The sequence below is a fragment of the Pteronotus mesoamericanus genome, unplaced genomic scaffold (genome assembly GCF_021234165.1).
Source record: "Pteronotus mesoamericanus isolate MK-2021 breed Mesoamerican mustached bat unplaced genomic scaffold, CSHL_Meso_final contig_263, whole genome shotgun sequence".
Classification (NCBI taxonomy): Eukaryota; Metazoa; Chordata; class Mammalia; order Chiroptera; family Mormoopidae; genus Pteronotus; species Pteronotus mesoamericanus.
In genome coordinates, this window is record NW_026555112.1 from 11826348 (window position 1) to 11847607 (window position 21260).

The 21260-nt window shown below is 36.1% G+C and overlaps 1 protein-coding gene across 2 annotated transcripts in view; it reads left to right on the forward strand.

Annotated features, from left to right (window-relative positions):
- Nucleotides 1-1387: 1387 nt before the first annotated feature.
- CDK17 (cyclin dependent kinase 17) overlaps nucleotides 1388-21260 on the forward strand; it is a 78272-nt gene continuing 58399 nt past the window's right edge. For both annotated transcript variants that reach the window (XM_054574674.1, XM_054574673.1), the window contains exon 1: nucleotides 1388-1966. The gene's annotated coding sequence lies outside the window, so the exon portion shown is untranslated. The remainder of the gene's footprint in view (nucleotides 1967-21260) is intronic.

Here is a 21260-nt window from a genome sequence, read left to right on the forward strand (position 1 = left end):
TTCTTGATATTTTATAAAGTTCTTTGACTTAGACAAATCTAAAAAGCATCATTAACAGTGCTTTTTAAAAAGAGCACACTTTTTCTAAAGGAAAGCTTGTGTGAACATTTGCATTCTTGTATGATAAGCAAGTGTTAAATATGCATAGAGCATAAATGTTGCCAATTTATGGATCCTGCTAATTTTAGACGCATGGGAGAAGTCTGACTGAAATGTATAATTGTTGGATATTACAGTAGATACATTCAACTTTGCCTAACAAAGTAGGAAAAAGAAGTCAGCAGGCATTATTTTTAGGGAGAAAGGATTCATCCAGGAATCCACAAAGGTAATTGTCAGGTCTTTAGAATAATATGATTTGAAATTCCATTAAACATTTAAGTCTATTTCCTGGTATTAAAATGAAAAAAAATATTTATATCTCACTTCACCACGACTTTTATGTGGTTACATTTTTTTTCTGGTTTAGGTTGTCTGCATCCGGTCCCCATCCTCTTCTTTTTAGTCTTCTCATTATCTCCCTCTAGGCTTTTATGTTTGTTTTTACTTTGTTTTTATCATTATTAGTGGAAAAAAGTGGGTCAGTATTACTTGAGTTTGTCTACACTTTCACTCTGCTGTTCGTTGCTGAACTAGCTCTTAGTCTCTGGAAAAGAAGAAAGTAAAAACCTTTACAGAAACTAGGCCAACATCTCCACAGCCCTCCATCTTCAAGCAAAAACCTAACCAACAGCAGCAGCAGTTCCTCTGTTCTCATAGTACCGTGTATTTCCCTTCTCATAAAGCTTAGATTTTTATTATAATCGTTTATTGACTATCTTTCACTCCGGCTAGACTCTCAGTCCTTTGAGGACCTAGTATACTGCCAAGAATAGAATATAAAGAAACCTGTAGTTTAAATGAATAAAAGTTGCGTGCGGAAATGAGTGCTTCATTGGTACCCACACATAATAAAGTTACCGCAATCTACATACTCACGTGTGGGTCCTTTGACATCAACTCTCTAGAAAACCACTGAAGAACCGTGGCATCGGTTATCTTAATTACATAACTTCTAGGTCATTTAAGCAAGAATTGTTTTGGTGGGGGGAAGATGAAGGGGCTGAATTATTCAGATACTTTCTTCCTCAGTAGCTGTGGACAAACGCTGCCTCAGTTTCTCAGTCGTCCGGAGTCTTCTCACCCCTCCTACCCTTTTGGGGCCGCTCCTGCTGGCAGGCAAGGGAGACGGAGGCCCCCCACGTCCGGGTGGGGGTTTCCCGGGGATACCCCGCCCTGCCCTCCAGGCTCCGCCCCTGGATCGCCAGCTCCACCTCCCTCCGCCGCCGCCGCCGGCAGGGGTCGCGCTGCCCCCAGCGAGCGGCTGAAGCGGGGGTGGGGAAAGCTCCGGCGGCCGGTCGCTTTTCTCTGCTGCCGCTGGTTGGATCGTTTCAATAAAAGTCTTTTTTTTTTTCCTCTCTCTCGCTCTCGCTCTCGCTCTCCTCCGGGACACTGGCGGAGGCGTCAAGCCGCAGCTGCCGAGTGAGAAAGCGACGCACACTCAGCGAGCGAAAGCGGCCGCCCGCGGTCTCCTCTGCTCATCACCGTCCGGCCCCAGAGAAGAAGGAGCCCGCGTTCGGCCGGGCCGCCTCAGCCAGGCTCGGCGCCTCCCTACCCGCTTCGCTCCCGCCCCCGCCCCGGCTCCTCCGAGGGGATTAGTGGGCCGCCCGCGCGGCTCGGCGGTCCGGGAGCCATGTTGACCTGGGGACCTGGCAACGCGTGAGGGACCCGAGCCGCTCCTTCCGAGGCTTTGGACTGTTCGGCGAGAGTCAGAAGGCAGCTGCAGCGAGGCAGGCCTGCGCCTCGGAGACGCTTTGGGTCTGCCAGCAGCTGGGACCCGGACCTGCATCCGGTCGCTGCGGGCGTCGGCGGAGCCGCTTTCCCTCGGCGCCTCGCCTCGCCCGGGACGCGGCCTCCGCACTTGCTGGTGAGTTGGCGGCGGGCGTCGGGGCTGGGCTTTCCCTGCTGCCCGGCTGACCCCGGGTTGAGTGAGAGGGGCGGGGGGTGGGTGCTTGGGACGGAGGGTTGGGGCGGGCGGCTGCTGGGGGCGCAGGAGGCTCAGGCCTGGCCGGGAAGTTGAGAGAGGGAGGCGCGGCGCAGCGGCTCGCGTGTGCCTGTCGCCTTCGGGGGTTCCAGTGAGGACCTCGGGTGGTCGAGGCATTTCCGGGAGGTGGGGTGTGTGCTGTGCTCCTTCCCGGGAGGCGCCTCGAGCCGCCGCCGCCGCCGCCTCCGGTGCTTGCTGCCGCTTTGGTCTCTGAGGGAGGCTGGTTTCCCCCCGAGGCGGACGGAGGGAAGCAGTTGAAAGTCCCCCGAGACACAAAGGTCCCCTGGGCGGGGGTGGTGCCGCGAGCGCGGGCGGCGCACCTCGGAGGAAAGGGTAGGGACGAGGGTCTGCGGGCGGTGGGCGAGGAGGCGGCGGCCGCGGTGCTCCCAGCTCCTTGGAAACGCCGGGGGTGTGCGCGGGTGGGGCGCGCGGAGGAGGCGGGGGCGGAGCAGCCCTCGCGCGGGGCGCGGGGCGAGACAAAGCTCGGGCCACCTCCCGCAGGCGAGCCAGTCCCCGGAGTGTTGGTCAGGAGCAGAGGTGGAGGAAATGTGGGAAACCCAAGGAACCAATGGGCAGAGGGAAATGAGGGTGCTGCCAAGTATTGTCTCCATCGCAGTCGCCTTTCTCAGCGTTTTTGTGCCCGATGCTTTCGCTCCCCGAATGAGCTGGAGAGCTCCAGCTTGCCTCCCTCCCCGCACCCCCTCACCGCCACATTAGCTCTCCTGTGGTTCCCCCCACCCCCCTCTCCCCCTACTTTTCACCCTCTCCTTTTCGGGTAAGCGGTATTTTGCCTTCAGCCTGAGGGACGTTTGCTAATGACAGGATGCCTGAGCGGGTTCTGACCCTGAACTGCCTTGAACTCTTCGGTCTTCCTCCCACCCTTTCCTTTCTGGGATCTTACAGTGTCACATGGCCATTAACAATCAGCTTTTCTTCTGCAAAGACGGCAGACGCATTTAGCTGAAATCTGTGGTGCTCGTCCCGTGTATGAGTATGTCCCCCAAAGACCTGTCGTGGGTCACGGCTTAGCATCTCTTCAGCTAGCAATTTAATTTCCTAGACACAAAAGTGGCCAATTTTGTTTGGAGTCTTGGCTATTTCTAGGGTCAGCGTAGTGTATTCCTAGCAGCGGGACCTTCTGTCACTATCAGGAAATGCTTAGACGATTCTTTCCTCAAACTTCGCTGCTTTTGTTTCTGGAAGGATTTCTTTTAAGAGGTGCTTGTGTAAGAAGGTCAGAGGAACAAATCTGAATTACTGTCTGTTAGGCTAATTTTTGTTAACCATTGGACAGAAGAAAAGAATGGAATCATAAGACCTTTGATAGCTTGAGTAGAGGAAATCCTCCCTTGGGGCTAGAAACAAGGTTCAACCAAATTTCAAGGGAAAAAATTAGGTACTGTTATTATCATTGGTTTTATTCTTTTATGAGACGAAGTAGTTGGCTTACTAAATGTTGGAATGTTGTTAAGACATTTTAGTTTTTGTAATTCTAACATCTGTATTTCTAACAATGTTTCATAAACAACATTTGGAACAAAAAAATTGGCTATATTTAAGGAATATTCTTGTTTTTATGTTAGGAGAGAAGATTGGAATATAAAAAGTGCTATTTTTTAAAATCTGGTAAGCTATCTCACAGGCCAGAAACGCTAACAATTTAAATGCTGGGCTTCAAAAAAAATAGCTCAGTCTTTGAATTTATGTTTTAAAATTATTTTTTTAATGGTAAAAATAAAAACATTGAAATATGAATAAAAAAAAATAAAAGTAAAGCCTGTTTGGTATAGGGATGCTACTGTTATTGTGTAAGACCTGTCATGTCTTGGTGCTTGCTACCATTAAAATGTTGACACTACAAAAACTGTGAAACGATTTCAGTTTAGGAATCAATGTCTGAATTGTGAGGTTCTCGCTCCCCCCCCCCCCTTTACCGCTTAACATGTTTTGGATGTCTTTGAAATTAACAGGTCATTAATAATTGATGCTTTACATAACATGTCTATTTATTGAGGATACACTCGTTTTTTTCCTGCGTATTTGTTAGTATCTGGTTACATAAAAGAAGTTGAATTCTCATTGGAAAGTGATCTACCAAAAAGTTAACAAAGATTTATGGGTGAATGAAAAAATACATTTCTGTATTTTTCAAATTTTCACACTACTTTTACAGTCAGAAAAAGTATATGAAGAATCAAAGCCTTGTTATTGTCTCACTTTGCTTATTGTTAAAGAAGCTTCTCTAAAATGTATAATTTACTCTCATCCTTGGATTCAGGCCCAAAAAGTAACTTTCAGTGTCAGATACTTGAAATAGTGTAGCCTGCCAAATGTACTCTTGGTTACTAGTAGGAAAAAAGATACTTAGTAAAGATAGATGAAATTGGAAGAATTGATTGAATGTGGCTATGGTAACTTTGTAGATCAGTAATCTTGTTCTAAGTCGTTGGTTTTACAAAAAATAAGGAAATTAAATTTTATATTGTTTAGCAGAATAGCTATGTTGGCTAGGCAGATTTTAATGTATATGCATTTGTTGACATCTTTAGTTTTCAGATAGTGATTAAGTCCTACAATTAGTGGTGGAAAGAGATGTCATATAAAATGCTTTATTCTGTCAAGGCTTTTGTGTTTTTTATGTTTTAATTTTCAGCAATATTTACCTCCTTTCCCTTACTAGTGAAATAAATAACCTAAAAAACTGCAAATATTTTATTGCAAACAATGGAACCTGTAATGACAACTGAGGTAGGTATTTCAGTAATGAAGATGATGATGTCCTTTAATATTAAAAAAAAATCTGTGACCACAGTTTTTGCCCTGGTATTCTTACTTATTGTGTAATAGTACTGAATATTTATAAAGCACTACATTCTGAATCATTATTACTGTTCTCTAGTCCTTATAAAAATTACAGCATTATGTCATGGTGTTCTTTTACATAGTTTTTATACTTCATGGTGGGTAATTGCTTAATGAATTTATTGCTGTATTATTTTTAAAAAAGACACTTTAAATCCAACTTATATTCTTTAGAGTATTTTATATATGTTAAAAATTGCCTCCATTCATACATGCGAAGGAAGAATAATTTTATGTTCCTTGAATTTTTGAATGTGTAACTTTTGCTTAAATTTTTACATGGGAAAGAGTTGTTTAAAGTGCATTTTATAAACTGATTATGGCATTTTGCATTTTAAATGAAGGTTAAAAATAGGTTTATGGCATTTAAAAAGGAGCTTTATGTAGTATTTGTGAGGTAAAAAAAATGCCTACAACAGAAAATCTGATATAGCTTACTAGCATTCGATTTATAATGTTGGTAATTTCTTTGAACTGATGGGAACAGGACCTGTTAAGAGGCTTTAAAAAACAGAAATTCTGTGAGGTGTTTATAATATTAAGCCAAGAATTCTAATTGTCATGAGTGAATTCTTTGTTACCATTTTGCCAGGCTTTTTAGTTGGTAATTGCTTTGATATCTGCAAAATATTGACCTGGAAAGAGGAATTGCCAAGGGCCAGACAAATGTATTGAATATATCTGAGTGTAGCTTGCCTTTCCTAGCCTGTCTTCCTCTGTTTGTTGGCCAATTTGGGAAGTCATCTACATGTAAATCTAATATGGTGAAGTATTACTGTAAAAAATGTTATGTTCTGCAGGAACATGTGACACTAAATACTGTATTTGAGGTCGTTTACAGGTTCATGGTATATTGGGATGAGTCAAAATTATCTTATTCTCCAAAATCTCCTTTTAAAAATATACTTTGATGCAAGCTGTGTGAAAGAAATGAATTTTATTTAATACCTTTTTTTAGGTACTATGCCAAGTGTTACTTTGTTAAATCCTCACAATAAGCCCATTCTATAGGTATTTTGCTTTCTTTTTTTTTCTTTTCATTACTGCCAAATACTTTAAATTGTTAGTAAGATACAAAATACATGGTATTCAAGTTGTGCTTTGGGTCCTTAATCCTCCATTGATTATACCTGTTTTTCAATTGAGGAAACAGAGGCCTTAGGTTCAGTAATTGCCTTCAGGGCGAAGATTTCTCTTTAGGCTTTCACACCATGTTACTCTGCCTCCAAGGGGATATGATGTTAAAAAGTCAGTGTTGAGTGCTGTACAGAGACCTAAAAAGTGGTCTATTTAAAAGTTTATCAGAATTAGGTTTAAATCCCATTAGTTTTACATCATAAAAAGTAGAATTATACAAAATATATGAGGGAAGACATGTTTATACCTCAAAATGAGTTAAAATCAAGATGCTAAAAAGATATTTAAGGTATTTGTAGATTTATTTTTAATCATGGATTTATCAGAGTTCTTTGGGCCTAAAATGAATATGGAGGCCGCAAAAGAAAAATTATACCTGACTTTGTGATAACAAGTATATTTATTTTCATTTTTTATTTGTTTACTTGTTTTTCGTGTGTTAACATTAGTTTGCATTATTTGAGCATATGCCATAAAAAGGAAGACAACCCAGATGTTTGTTGTGAAGGTTGCTTCAGTACTAGGTGAGAATTTTGACTTAAAGTAGGTAAATTTTTTGTCTGTCTATACACAAGTAATTGCCTATTAGTTTTGGTCTTGCTTATGTATTTTAATTAAGTGAAGTATAAATTTTGATTTTTTTTATTGATATGTAGCTATATGCCACTGAAAAATGGAAATATCAAACCAGATTTTACATTTTTTGATATAAATTTTTATATTGAAAAACCAACCATTATGATATATATGATTTCTTGCTCAAATTAAAAGAACAGAAAAATATTGACTTGACCTAACAGTAGTCCTTAAAGTGAAAATCAATGATGGTTTGTTTTCTTTTTTGTTGCCATAAAAGATAATTAAAAAGATTTGTCAATCTTTTAATAACACATTATTTCCTTTTATGTACTTGTTAGTGTAAACACTTTTAAGAATACTGTAAATTTTGTAAGAATATTTGTGAAAAGGGGGTGAAAGATCCAAGAATAATTTATCTTTTACTATATTTTAGGTTAGTTAACTAACTCTTATTCTCAAATGATATATGTAATACTGCTATTGTTAAAATTGGTGGTTAATCATTATTAGTATGTGTTAATGTCAAATCATATGAACGAAGTTTGGTAAAAGTTGATAATATTTGTGAAAAATTACCCAGTAACAACATGGGGATTCTTTTTTTTTTTTTTTTTTTAAGATTTTATCTATTTGTTTTTAGAGAGAGGGGAAGGGAAGGAGAAAGAAAGGGAGAGAAACATAAGTTGTATGAGAGAAACATCAGTTGCCTCTCCCATGCCCCGAGTCAGGGGCCTGGCCTGCAACCCTGGACATATGCCCTGACAGGGTACCAAACCAGTGACCTTTGGTTTGAGGGATGGGTCAACACACCCAACCCACTCAGCCATACCAGTCAATCAGGAAGTACATGGGGGTTCTTAACACTCCAAATTTAGAGGCATTTGTCCTCTAAATTAGGTAATATATATTTTTAAGTGTTATTTTAAAAGCAGACTTTTTAAAAAAGTAATATTAAGTCCAGATTTTAATATTTTAACTGATTTGTACTACTATTTTTGGTGGGCAGAGAGCTTTTCATTGATTTTCTTTTTAGAGTAAATTTCGGATTCCTTAAGCAGACTTTAGCCTCTGAGTGTGTTTTGCTGAATTATTTTTAGAAAGTGAGCCTTTATTTATGGCTTTATTTAATACATTCGATTTTCTAACTAACTTCTCAGTGTAATCAGTATGTACTTTTAAAGCATTTGCTGTGTTCGTGGCATTGTTTTAGTTACTGTAAGTGTTATAAAATATAATTTAATGTGGCAGTATTGTAATGTGAAATAACAGCAATATTGGTTGTCTGGAATGTTCTGTTCTTGGCCCAAGTCTTATGTTTTACACATTCCTTGGACAGTCTCATCCATACTTAGTGCTTTGTTCATATCAGCTATATGCTAATGATCTCCACATCTTTATTTTAAATCCAGACCTCTTTTTCTGAGTTCCTTTCTAACTACTTCCCAGATATTTCCTCTTAGTGCTCTGTTACCTGAGCTGAACTTGTATTATCCTCTGCCCCCATTCCTAATCACAGTTGAATGCACCACCATCATCCTAACTGTTGACAGTTTATGTTTTGTTACAGTGTTCACCTCCCCATTGTCCAGTCACACCAAACCTGTTAATTTTATTTCCTAAATATGTTTTAGGTTTACCTTTTCCTATTGTCATTTTCATATGCCAGGGTTTTCGAATGCTTCCTCTGAATTACTACTTCCAATTTGGTCCCATTTTAGGCCAAAAATCATTCATTCTTTCTGCATGTTTATACTTGTGTCTGTCTTTTTATACCTCTATCCTCTCTCTATTCCTCCTGGACATTCATCATCCATCCATCCATCCATCCATCCATGTATGAAGTGCCTTGTACACTCTGTAATAGCACTGTGGTCCGTACTAGGATACAAAGATGGGGAAAAGTCTTCTTGACATTACAGTGCTGTGACAGTTGGGGAGAAATTCTCATTTTTGAGGATAAATGTCACTTCTGAAATCTTTGACCCATACTGGCAGAGTTAGGATGATTTTGCTATACCATTTATGTCTACTATAGTACTTAATATACTACATTATAATTAATTACAAGTCTCCCATCTTTGCTGACTTTGTGCTTCACAAGGACCATGCTTTTTTAATTTCGGTATATTTCCCAAATTATTTAATTGCATGAATGAATTGATGAGATTAGGAGAAACAGCACTGAATTAGTAAATTAGAGTCAGATTAATCATGGCCTAGAAAGAACCAAGAATTAATTTTGATACAGTAGAAAATAAAAAGCTGTCGAAAGTTTTTGAGCATTGGGGCTACTCATACGTGGTATTTGTGTGAATAATCTGGAAACAGTTTGTAGAGGGTCACTACGCTTGGCATTATTGGGTCTTTTTAATTACCTGTGAGCTATACTAGCTTATCTTTTGATAAATTGTAAATAAGAAATTACAAATTATATAAATAAAATACTTATTTCCAAAAGTCTAAAAACATTGGTCAGTAATCAAGAGTAAAATTTGGTTTAACTGATAAAATATTATTGTTAATGAAATCTAGATGTTTAGCTGTGTAGTATCAGAGTTACATGCATTTACTGAAGTACAGAATTGCATTCAAATGGATAGAAAGTAAAGTAATTTTTCCTGTTAATGCTGATAGTTTATATATATATATAGTTAACTGGGAGCTTTGTTTTCATTGGAATTAATTAATAAGAACGGTGCTATTTTTAAAATTAAAGGCATTTTATTGAGGTTTATAATTGAGTTTTCAATTATACCTGCCATTGTAGGTTCTTACAGAACTAGATTTATTTTAGAAATCAGATAGTCTGGCTTGATAACCTTTGAGATATGACATTAAAAAATGAATTTTTAAAACTTGTGAGGTCTGGTGCCTTTTTATATTCAACTTATTATATGGTCTCAAAACATTAAAAATTTTTATATCAGTTAAATTTTCAAGGTTATGATTTATTTACTTACATTTTATTACTTCAGGAACAGTGGAGTAAGCATTATATTTTGCAGTAATTTTGTTCCTAAACTTGTGAGTATGGGTTTTGCCCCTCCACTTTCCCCAAATTTTCTTATTTACATTTCTATTTTCCTTGTCCCTTTTCTTTCCAAGAAGCTATAAAATAGTTGATAACTTTTTTTATTATAAGTATAATTTTTTTGAAAACAATCTTTCATTTTTATTATGTAAAGTTTACAGTTGGTTTTATGTTTTCATTTTTTCCTCATAAGGACTACTTCAGCAATAAGTGATAACCATGTGAACTTGAGCTACTTAAACTCTTAAGAATCACTTTCTTCTATAAAGTTGGGAAATGCCAGAACCTACTTCATAAGATTGTGGGAATTAAATGAAATGGTAACGTGTAAAGCACTTTGTGAAGCACCTGGCACCTAGTGAGTCCTCACAGTTAGCAATTATTTTTAATACTCTTTAATACAATCAAAAGAACAGTTGATAATAGTACTAGAATGCTTAGTTGATCCATTCCTTTATGTTGATGAATATCAAAATAAGTGATTCACAAGTACAGTTGAATCAAAATGTCAAAATTCTCTGGCTTCTAAAACTATACATACTTCCTAGATTTTCTAATCTGCCTCCCTATTCTCACCAAATTTGACAATCAATGTATTAGTGAGTTAGTGTTACTGAACGGTGTATGTTGCATCCTTGAGGTATATTGGGGAAAGGGGGGGTGGTATAGACTAGTGAACTAAATGAGGTAGGATATTATTCATTGTCTCTTACCTGATAACCAATTAGAAATAAAGTTGACATAATCTTCCTGATGAGCACATTGATAAGCTTTTTCTTAGGGCCAACCAAATTTTTCTTGTAACTGTTTGCCCATCTGTTCCCCCTCTTCACTTCTGTTACCATACCACTTACTTGACATCTTAACAGATAGTATTTGCTTTTCTTGTCTAATGATTTGTTTGTAATTCAGGTTTTCTGAAGTCAAAGTAGAATAACAATGTAACATTCATCAAAAGAAGAAACTGGTTTTGCATTTTATCCTTTTGTCATAAGATCTGCATGGATGGTTACTGTTTATCTTACATTTTTGTTTATTATGTTTTTCTAGGTCAGTGGCCTTAACCTAAACTTCAGAAGCACTCTTGTTGATTTAAAAACAAAAGCTAGATGTGTGCTTGTGTGCACTCGTGTATGCACATAAATCTCAAGCTCTGTCCCAGTACAACTGAACTGGAATCTCTTGAGTTTGGGTTTTTAAACTGTTCCAGGCAATTCTTGGGTTTTAGAAACACTTCCAGGGTGTAGCAATGTCAAGAAGAAGAATCAGTCACATATAAATAAGATTTAAAGTTGAGACAAATTGATTAGAACTTTTCCTTGTTCCATCTTATTTTTTTCCTCCCTTTTCTATTTTGAATTGTCTAGTTTTATTATGTTTTGTGGGGTTTTCTTAAGTTTATGTATAAAAGTTGAATTGGGGAATACCGAGCCAACAGTTGTTAGGAGTAGTGCATCAGTGGGAGATGGGAGGAGGTTTTTACATGGAAGATGTGGAAGCAAGGCAAGGAAATTATTTGACTGGCTATCACTGAAGCAGTCACCTTATTTAGGAAAGCTTAACCGGCTGTTGTCATTGGTGGTTCTTAAGTTTCATTTTCTCAGCTTCAAATGTATTGGCTTAGGTTTTGGCTTGCTTATGTAGGCTACCAAGGCATTAGAGCCACCTGAGTCTCATAACCTTGTTTAGTTACTTTAAAACGTATTTTCCCCCCCGGTGTCTGTTTTCTACTGCATAGTGTCAATTATGTTTTTGAAGATTATTTTTAAAATATAAAAATATATAATGTAGAAAAATGGCCATAATCTAAATTCCCTAGCAGTGGTTATCACCTTCAACATTCTCTTTTACCTTTATTTAGATATAGAATTTAATATTTTAAGGTTCTTTTAATACATTAAAAATAGAAAATCTTTAAGAATAAAATTTAATAAAATGTGAGAAGACCTTTTGAAGAAAATGCTGAAACTACTTTTATAACATCTGCAAACAAGTTTTATATCTATTAATTCTTTTTATATATTGCTGTTTTCAACTTGTTTATATTTTGTTTAGGATTTTTACATCTAAGTTCATGGATGAGATTGTCCTATATTTTTTTTTATTATAGTAGTCTTATCTGAATTTGCTATCAAAGATTATGCTAACCTAGTAAAATTAGTTGAGCCGCATTTCCTTTCCTGTTCTTTGAAAGAAATTGGGATTGAAAGTCTTGGTCTTTGGGAGTTTGATGGAACTCATCAGTGGAATCATCTGACCCTGTTGTTTACTTTGTGGGAAGATGTTTGAATACCATTTAAGTTTCTTCAATGGATATAGAATACTTAGGTTTTAAAATCTTCTTTTTGATTTAGTATTAGATATATTTTTCTAGGAATTTAACCAATAAAGCTGAAGGTCAAGTCATGAAGTGTCTTGAACAGGTCTTGAAGGTGAAACCATGGTCATATTTTCATTTTTAAGAATTACTGTGTACTAAAAAAATTCCAAAAAACAATGTGGTAAGCACTGATAAATAGAGTTGACAAAACAGGTTCTCCACCCTTGGGAAACTCACAATACAGTGGGAGAGGCAGTCATAGAAACAAATTACTATATAGTACAATGTTAATAAAGAAACAAGTTTATGAGAGCAAAGAAAAATCCTTTTTTATAATGTATGTTTTTACTTTTACAGTACCAGATAATCCTTATGGTTATCATTTTCAGTGCATCAATCCATCAAAAGAAGTTTAACCATTTTATAATGGTTGATATTTATTAAATTAAGACTTTTTGCTTTTTATGATTTTAAATTGTGCTGGGACAAACTCTAGCCTATAAGACACCATCTTCCTACCTCCATTTTACATTTCTTTAGTGGACATAGACAAACAGAAATGGAATTCCCAAATTAAAGCCTGTGAACATTTTCTGGTAATGCCTGTTGTACTAGTGCTGTTTGTAAGGTGCCACATCTATTTTTAGTGACACTAATGATTAAGACATTTGTTTTTGATAGTTTATTTGCAGCAAGATGTCATTGCTTGCATTTGAAGTTCTTTGTTGGGATTCTGGTTTCTTTTTTTTTTTTGAATTTTCCCCTCAAATTGTTGAGAAATTTGGACTCATGGACAAAACCAAAGTGGGGGAAGGATTGAGGGAGGGAGCGGGGAGGGGGCAGGGGAAAGTGGTGGGGGTAAGGCAGAGACAAATGTATTTGGAAAAATAAATTAATTAAAATTAAAAAAATTGTTGAGAAGACTGTTATTCTCTGAATCCTAACAGCTCTTTTATTATTTTGTGATTTTTTTGTTTTAAATAAAATTGATTTTTTAAATCAGAGATGATTTGTTTTGATCTATCTAGTCTTATGTTAACTCTAGCTTATTTTATCATAATTATCATTATGTTATACTATTAATATGGTCATACCTTGGTACTTGTTGACTTGAAAATTCATCAAACCCTGTACTTGTCGCATTTTGACAAGAAAAAAATGTTTCAGCACTTGGTCCTTGCTTTGGGGAGCCACTGTACTTGCTATATAACATGTATGAGTCACTTGCCACCCCAGAGGAGAAAGTGCTGGGTACTCTTCAGTTTCTGCACTTGTCAGTTTCAGCACTCATCATGATATACCTGGCATGGTAATACACTCAATTTTTTTCTCCCAATAATTTTAATATTATATATGTTTTCTTATTTTATATATGGTAGGCAAAAAAAAAAAAAAAGAAAGAGTAAGAATAGGTGTCTCCATTTTTTTTCTTCAAAAGTGGTCTCTTTACTACAAAACTTCAACCCCGGATATGTTAGCATATCTATAAGAATTGCATCAGTAATCAGAGTAGACTCACATTTACTCATTGTTCAGGTTGTACAATGTAAATAGCATTTCAGTAAAAATTAGGTAACTTATGATAGATTTTCCTCCTTTATTTATGTATTCTGTCATCAAGGGTAAACATAATAGTTATCCCGAAGAGAAGGAAGGACTGCCATTTAGCTAGGTAGTTTTCTCAAAAGAGGTAATTAGCTTTACAAGTAGAGGGAAGAGAAGAAGCAAAGCAATTCCTATAATCAAAGAGAAGTACTTAGAAAGGAGGTATGAAAAACAGTGTTAGATTCTTTTAAAATAATTTCTATTCTCCACCAGTCTATTAAGTATTTTCATGTAGTAGGAATAGAGAGATAAAGGTTGCTTGTGGAGGTAGTGGTGAAGCTTAAGTCAATAAGGAGGATATGCTAGTAAGGAGTTTGGATTTTATTCATCTATAAAATTGAGCTTTTGAACATTTTTAAAGTAGAATATCATCTTTCCTGCAGTGAAACCATTGGAAAAGTTTTATGAACATGTACAAATGAGCTACTTCTGAATGTTGAATGGACAACCTTTTGTAATATGTTGCTGTTCCAGAAGTGGCCTCAAAGGATTGTTTTCCTACATTGGGAATGCTAAAAAGAATTAGTCTTCTCTTTCTGGCTTGATTCACCTCAGAGGCATAAAAATTACTTTACTGTCTCTTAGGAGCACTTGAAAATACATAGTTAATTTACAGACCCACTGTCATTTTTGTCTTCCAATGAAATGGTTCCACATGTTACAAATTGGCTTTACAATTTTGCTGGGAAAATAAGAGAGAAAACTTGTAAATGTATAGCATATAGAAAAAATAGATCATTTAACTTAAACTAAATTAATTTAACTTAATTAAAATAATATAAGTTAAATGATCTATTTATTATGCTATGAATGTCAGCATACCAATTAAGAATATTAATTGTGCTTTTACAAATGATTTTGTAATTCTTTACCTCTGCTAACACAGGTGATCATACAACACTATCAATTTAATAGTAGTTCAGCTGAGTTGTTACAGGTTCTGAGAATAGGCTAATTTTAGCAGCTATAGTGCATTGCAATAAGGTCAACTAAGTTTGACTTAAAAGTATTACCATTTCACTAAAGGTTACAAAGAATTTTTGATACATAATTGCCTTTAAGCTACAGCTATCTTGTGTCATAGTATTTACTCTTCAAAAATTATCTTCTTCCCTCCTTTGTAATTTCTACCTTCTACTCATTACACGTTTATATGCCTATAAAGGTTGCTTGTGGAGGTAGTAAATTAAGAAATTTTTAAATTCTTTTTAAAAATTAAACTTAATTTTTTGAATAGATAATGTAATTAAAAACTCAGAAGTATGTAGGAGAGACAGAGAGAAGTCTTTGTTTCTTTTCTCTCCTGTTTTTGCTCCCATACTTTTTATAGGTAAACATTTCTTCTGTGCATTCTTCCAATTTTTCTCTTTGCAAGTGCAAACAAATGTATATTTTATTTTGGAGAGTTTTCCATATCTATTGTAGATAAAGGTCTTTATGTTCAATAGTTGAATAGTACTTCCATGGATGTAAGATCGTTTAGGCTCTCAGTCCTATGTGGACCCTTGGGTTGTTTCTTTTGCTATTACAATATCAAATGAATAACATACATATACCATTTCGTACTTGCATAAAGAAATTAGATTCTAAGAACAAGGCTCTCTAAGCCAGAGGATAAATGCTCTTATACACAGATGTGTTTCCTTGCTCTGTCAGGTGAGAGGGCCTAGAAGAAATGACTTCCTATGTTAGCAGTGAACACACATAGTGCCCATTTCTTGATTTCTAATACCATTCTCCCATAAACAAAGAAGGGTTCCTTGAAGAAATAGCTGATTCTAAGACTGAGAGAAAATAAATGCACAAGGTGAACCTGGAGCACCTTACAATGCTGGAAAATAAGGAAGTACTCAAAAACAATGAATGTGGTTTGTAAAGGGACACAAGAGCCAACTGAAAGAGTTCTGAATGGCTCATACTAGCATAATTTGAAAAAGAAAATAAGGTAGTATTAGATTGTGATTCAAATACATAATAATATCCATGAATCCATACTGGTATAAATAAATAGGGAAGAATAATCAAATCTCCTCTGTAGAATAATTCCAAATAATTTATGTAGATACTCAGTCCTCAAGGAGTTATGACATAACTCCCCAGTTAAGGAGTGGAAAAATGGGGAAAAGGGTAACTTGATATGAGCAACACCTGACAAATACTATGTTAGCTCTGTGGCCAAGGTTTAATACTACAAATATTATACTATATATCTTGTATACTTTTTATATAATAGATACAACTACACTTTAGATATTACAAATGTAAATATGTAATATTAATAGTATAGATGGAATGTTTGTGTACATTCATTCATATGTTGAAACCTAATCTCCAATGTGATGATAATTGCAGGTGGGGGCTTCTGGGAGGTGCTTATGTGTTGAGGGTGGTGCCCTCATGAATGGAATTAATTTTCTTATGAGAGACCCCAGAATCTCTAGGGTTCTTGATCTGAGACTTCACAGCCTCTGGAACTGTGAGAAATTTCTGTTTATAGCCACCCAGTCTAAGGTATTTTGTTACAGCAGCCTGAATAGTCTAATAAGAGAGTTAAAATTAACAGTCATAAGTCAGGGTTGATAGTATGAAGTGATGAGAATGGCACATCACCCCTGTGGTCTTCCTCCCCAAAAACCGTAACCCTGGTCTAATCATGAGGAAAACAAGACAAATCCCAATTAAGGGATATTCTACAAAATCCTGAATAGTACTCATCAAAACTGTCAAGGTCATCTAAAAAAAGGGAAGTCTGAGAAACTATCACAGCTAAGATCAGCCTAAGAAGACACAATGATTATACTATAATGTGGTATACTGCATGGGATTCTGGAACAGAAGAAGTTTTAGTATGATGTATTTATCATAAATATATCATGCTAATATAAGATCTTAATAGTAGAAATTAGGGGTGTGGTATGCTATCCTTGCATTTTTTTTTTTTTGTAAATTTAAAACTATGAAAAAGTAAAACATTTACTTAGAAAAGATAGATGCATCTGTAATTCTGTTAAATATGGTCAAAATTGTCATTTTTGTATTACTACCTGAATGTATGAGAAGCTTGTTTTCCCCTAACTTCACCCCTGAATGTGTTGTCAGACTTTTGGAATTTTGCCAGTTTTTGATAGATGAGAACTGGTGTAACTCAGACTATTGTATTTCTCTCATTCTGAATGACGTTGAATATTTTTTTTAAATATGTTTAATGGGCATTTTACTGCCCCCTTCCATTCTGTGAACTCTCAGGTTCTTAGTTTGTTTTTCTATTAGGTTTTTGGTCATTTTCTTGGTTCCAGTTGGCTGTGGAGATACTAGCCTGTTATTTGTGATGTATATATGTTTAGATTCTTTATAATTTTTTAATGTAAATTTTTTCCTTTTTATATAGTATAATTTTCTCTTTTATGTTTCTGGATTTTGAAATATAGTTAGAAAAGTCTTCACAGTGCTAAGGTTATAAAGAATCCATTTATATTTTCTTGTCGTTTCCTTTTTTACATTTAGATCTTAAAATTTGAATCTTTCCTCCCAATCATTGAGGCATTTTGAGTGCTTAACCTATTCTTTCAAATAACTCCTATAAACATACTTGTGGCTTTATAGGTGCTTTAAATGAATTATAGGAAAATGCATGCTTATATATTGGTAGATAAGAAGTCTCAACCTTCTTGAAAACATATTCAGCATTTCATTGTGTCTTAGTTCCAAATCATAGTTTAAAAATAATTTTATAGTAATGAAAATGCCTATAAAGTTTTTTTTCATTGTTAATTTATAATATGCTTAGGGGTACTTTTGTTGTAAATTATGTTGTGGGTTATTATTATTATGTTGTGGATTGTTCATATATTAATTCAGTTTTTTTCCCCATCCTGTTTCTCCTGAGATTCCTTTTTAGATTGGTAAAGTGGTCTGAAATTTATCTCCCATCTTCTTTAGAACTCCTCACTGGTTTAAATGCCCCTACTCATTACTCATGTTACCGCTCATTAAGAAGCTGGAACCAGCAGTATTAGAGGATGCTGCCTAATGTAGTGTGAAGATTTCTTATAATTTTTATAAATTAATATTTTCTTCACTACTTGTGATGGAACTGGTAATGCTGAATTAAATTTTGGGAAACTTTGTGGTACGGTGTAGAATGTTGGCTCCCGGAAATACCACCAAAAATAACCTGATGAATTTATTGCTTAGGATAGTGTAGGAGAGTACCATCTTTACAGAGATGGTGAAGAGTGTGTTTGGGAGGCAGAGAGGTATGAGTGTGGGTGAAAAGAATAGCAAAGTAGGAAGGGAGAGCAAAGTTGGGACATTTATTGAGGGTTTGGAGCCTTAAAGGCAGCTATTTCAATGCAGGAGCTTGATTAGAATTAGTAATCATGATATAGTATTGATAGTTTAGAATGGATAGACATTGCAAAGCAGGGGTTTTGAGATGAGATTTTTAAAGTCTTGGAAAGTGAACAATCATTTACCGCTATTTATTGAAAAGTTGAACAGTCTGATGTTGGTTTATATGGGGTTTGGGGGAAGTTCCTGAAATGAACAATGAAGTTATTTACAACTCTTATCTGCCTGGGCAAGGGTTTCCTGGAATAGTAAAGTCATGTTCTTGAAGACAGCTGAATAGTGATGTTAATGTAGATGTAAACTCTGGGTGCAGATGGTTTCAGTTCTCTGTGCCCATTCAGTACCATAAGGTATTTGAAAAGGTATTTATAAAAAGTCTAATTCTTAGGCCCATGGACAAAGATAGCACATTCTCTTGTTGTGAGGGGTTTGACATTGAATTTTTTTCTTCCTGAGGAACGACGCTTAACTTTGACAATTAAGGAGTCTGAGATACCCAAATAGGCAGTTGGATATATAGTCTGTGGCTTGAAAAAAGATAGAAAATGATCAGAAATAGAAATTTGGGAATTATTGTTTAGATTGAATCTATATACCTAGATGGGGAAGCATAGAGCGAGAAGAAAAATACTTAGGCCTTAAGAGTTACATCTGGTACTCAGCAGCTATACTGATGTCTGTGTGTCTGTCTGTCTCTCTGTTGTCAGACTTTTCCTCTTCCCCAACCCTGCCCCTCCTTTCCCTGCTCGTGTGTGTGTGTGTGTGTGTGTGTGTGTGTGTGTGTGTGTACACAAACCAGCAAAAGAATAGCCAGAGAGGTTGGAGGAAAACCAGGATATGTGATCTCTGGAGATCTGGCTGAAAAGTAGTAGTGGGGTGAGAACAGAAAAGCTTTACATGGAGACAGACCTGTTGGCTTTAATGATGAGTTTTCACTCAACAGTTCTTCTGTGTATGTACAAAACATAGGCTATTTATAGAACTATTCAGTCTGTTGTGACATTCTTCATATAAGAATTGCCTAATAGGAAATACTGTTTATAGGGTAGTTATTTCAAATTAACTATATTTTCTTAGAAATTTTACTAACCTGCTATCACCTCACCCCATAAGTTATTTAATCTCATTTTTATTGTAATTGAGGAAAGAAGGTCAGTGGCATGTAACCTGCAATTTTATATACAGTACATAGATTGCTGTTCATAATTTGGAACTGTACAGTGGAAGAAGTAACGTTTGTTGAGTATGTCCTATGTGCTAGGCCCAATACATACATTATAATCTAGAGCTCACATTCTTTTGAGGTATTATTATGTCCTGCCTTCAAAGAGAAAACTAAGGTTGGCTCTCATTCTCCCCAGTGCCTATATGAAAGAATGAGGATTTGAACCTGTTAGGTTGACTCATAATTACTCTTTAACATTTTTTTCTTAAAAAATTTTTTTTTTTTTACTGATTCTAGGGAGGAGGGAAGGAAGGGAAAAAAGGAGAGAAACATCGATTGGTTTTCTCTTGCACATCCCCCAACTAGGGGCCAAACCTGCAACATAGGCATGTGCCCTGACTAGGCTCAGACCCCCGACCTTTTCATTTACAGGAGGACGCCCAAACAACTGAGCCACAACTACCAGGGCTGACTCCCAGTTTCTGCTGTACCAGATGTACTTCTGTATGCTGTAAATCCTTTATCAACTAGTTCTGAAGTTGCATGTAATTAACATTTTACCATAGATGTTAATTAAATGTAGGAATATGTTACCTCTCAGCTCCTGAAGCCCAAGACTGAACAAGTAGTAATAATGAAGCAAAGAGAGGATGTTTGATTAACTAGAATCCATTTAATTCCACTTAAGGCAGACATTCAGGTCACAGAACAGTATCTTATTTGTCAGAATTCTGATTATTAAGATATTCTTTTAAAATATTTTCTTCTATCCTCATAGGAAACCTTTCTTTAAATTTTTAAAAAAGTCTTATTTGTAATGCATATGGACATTTTCCTTTTTTCTTCATTTTTTTTGTTAATCTAATACCTTAATTTTCCTATTTCTAGTATGTCAGCGGTTCCTAAATAAGTAAAATTAGTAGACTAGAAAATCCTAGAAATACAAGTGAAAATTACTTTAGAGTTTAGTCAGGAACAAATTTTCTTTTTAATCTTTTGATCAAAATCTAATACCCTGGTTTCTATGGTAGATTTTATATTAATAAAAGTAAAGTAAATGGACTTGTTTTTGGGCTCACTGTTAAGCCCCCTCCCTCGTAGACTGGTATGTGAGCAGTTTCTAATTTTCCATTTAGCGAATAATGTGGTAGAGGATTAATTTTTTTCTTTCAAAAATCACAAGAAGGCTTTTCTGAAGGTGATTACAGTTTCTAAATTTCAAGGTCAATGGGTAAATGATTCAACCCCAGGAAGACCCTTTTAGTGGGGGTATTTCCAATATCTTCAAACCTGACAACTTTTTAAGCGTGACATTTTTTCCTCTTAAGCAGCCTTTCCCTTCCCCAAATAAAAACTTCACCAGAAGGTTGGTAAGTGCTGGCATTTTTAACATGTTGCCAAGTCTTCTCCTGTTGCCAAGGAAAGTTGGCCGCTATCCAGTAAAATTTGTCTTTTGAAAGCTTTGATAAAGTGTTAGTTTTTTTTAATGTGATAAACTATTATTGTGTCATAAATTACAGAATGACAAAATGGCATGTTCAGTTGTCCAGTCCAGATGTCTGTTGGAGTGAAAGGCTAGAAGGTTGCCTACATACATTGTTTCTTTAAACATCAAGAACAAATTTATATTCACTTTGTGCCAAGTATGGTTAAAAACATTCTCAGTGAAACCTGCCTGCATATTTAGAAAGTAGGAGATTTGGTGAGATTTGTACTTTGAAAACATATGAAAGACAATACATAATCCTTTATTTGCTAGTAATTGAAAAGTGTGACATGTGATAAAGGATTAAATTATTATGTTTGAAGGGAATTGAAGTTTCATTCTTACAGTAGCTATAAGAATGTCACTTTTTAAATAGCTAAAGATACAGTTTTACTTAATTCTTCTTATTAAAATGAGGTTCCTAAAATGCTTTGCAAATTTCTCCTTGTTGGAAGGAGGAGGTAGTTAAAAGAGTGAGTGATTAAGCTGGTCCTCACAGAGAATCTTTACATCAGTGGAGTCGTCATGTGTCACCATGTGGGGAAGTGTGATCTTTTCAGTTGTGTGGTTGATACTCCTGTTCAGCTCATTTTGAAGCAGTATGGTATTACAGAATGTTCTGTGTAATTTAGGGATAAAGTA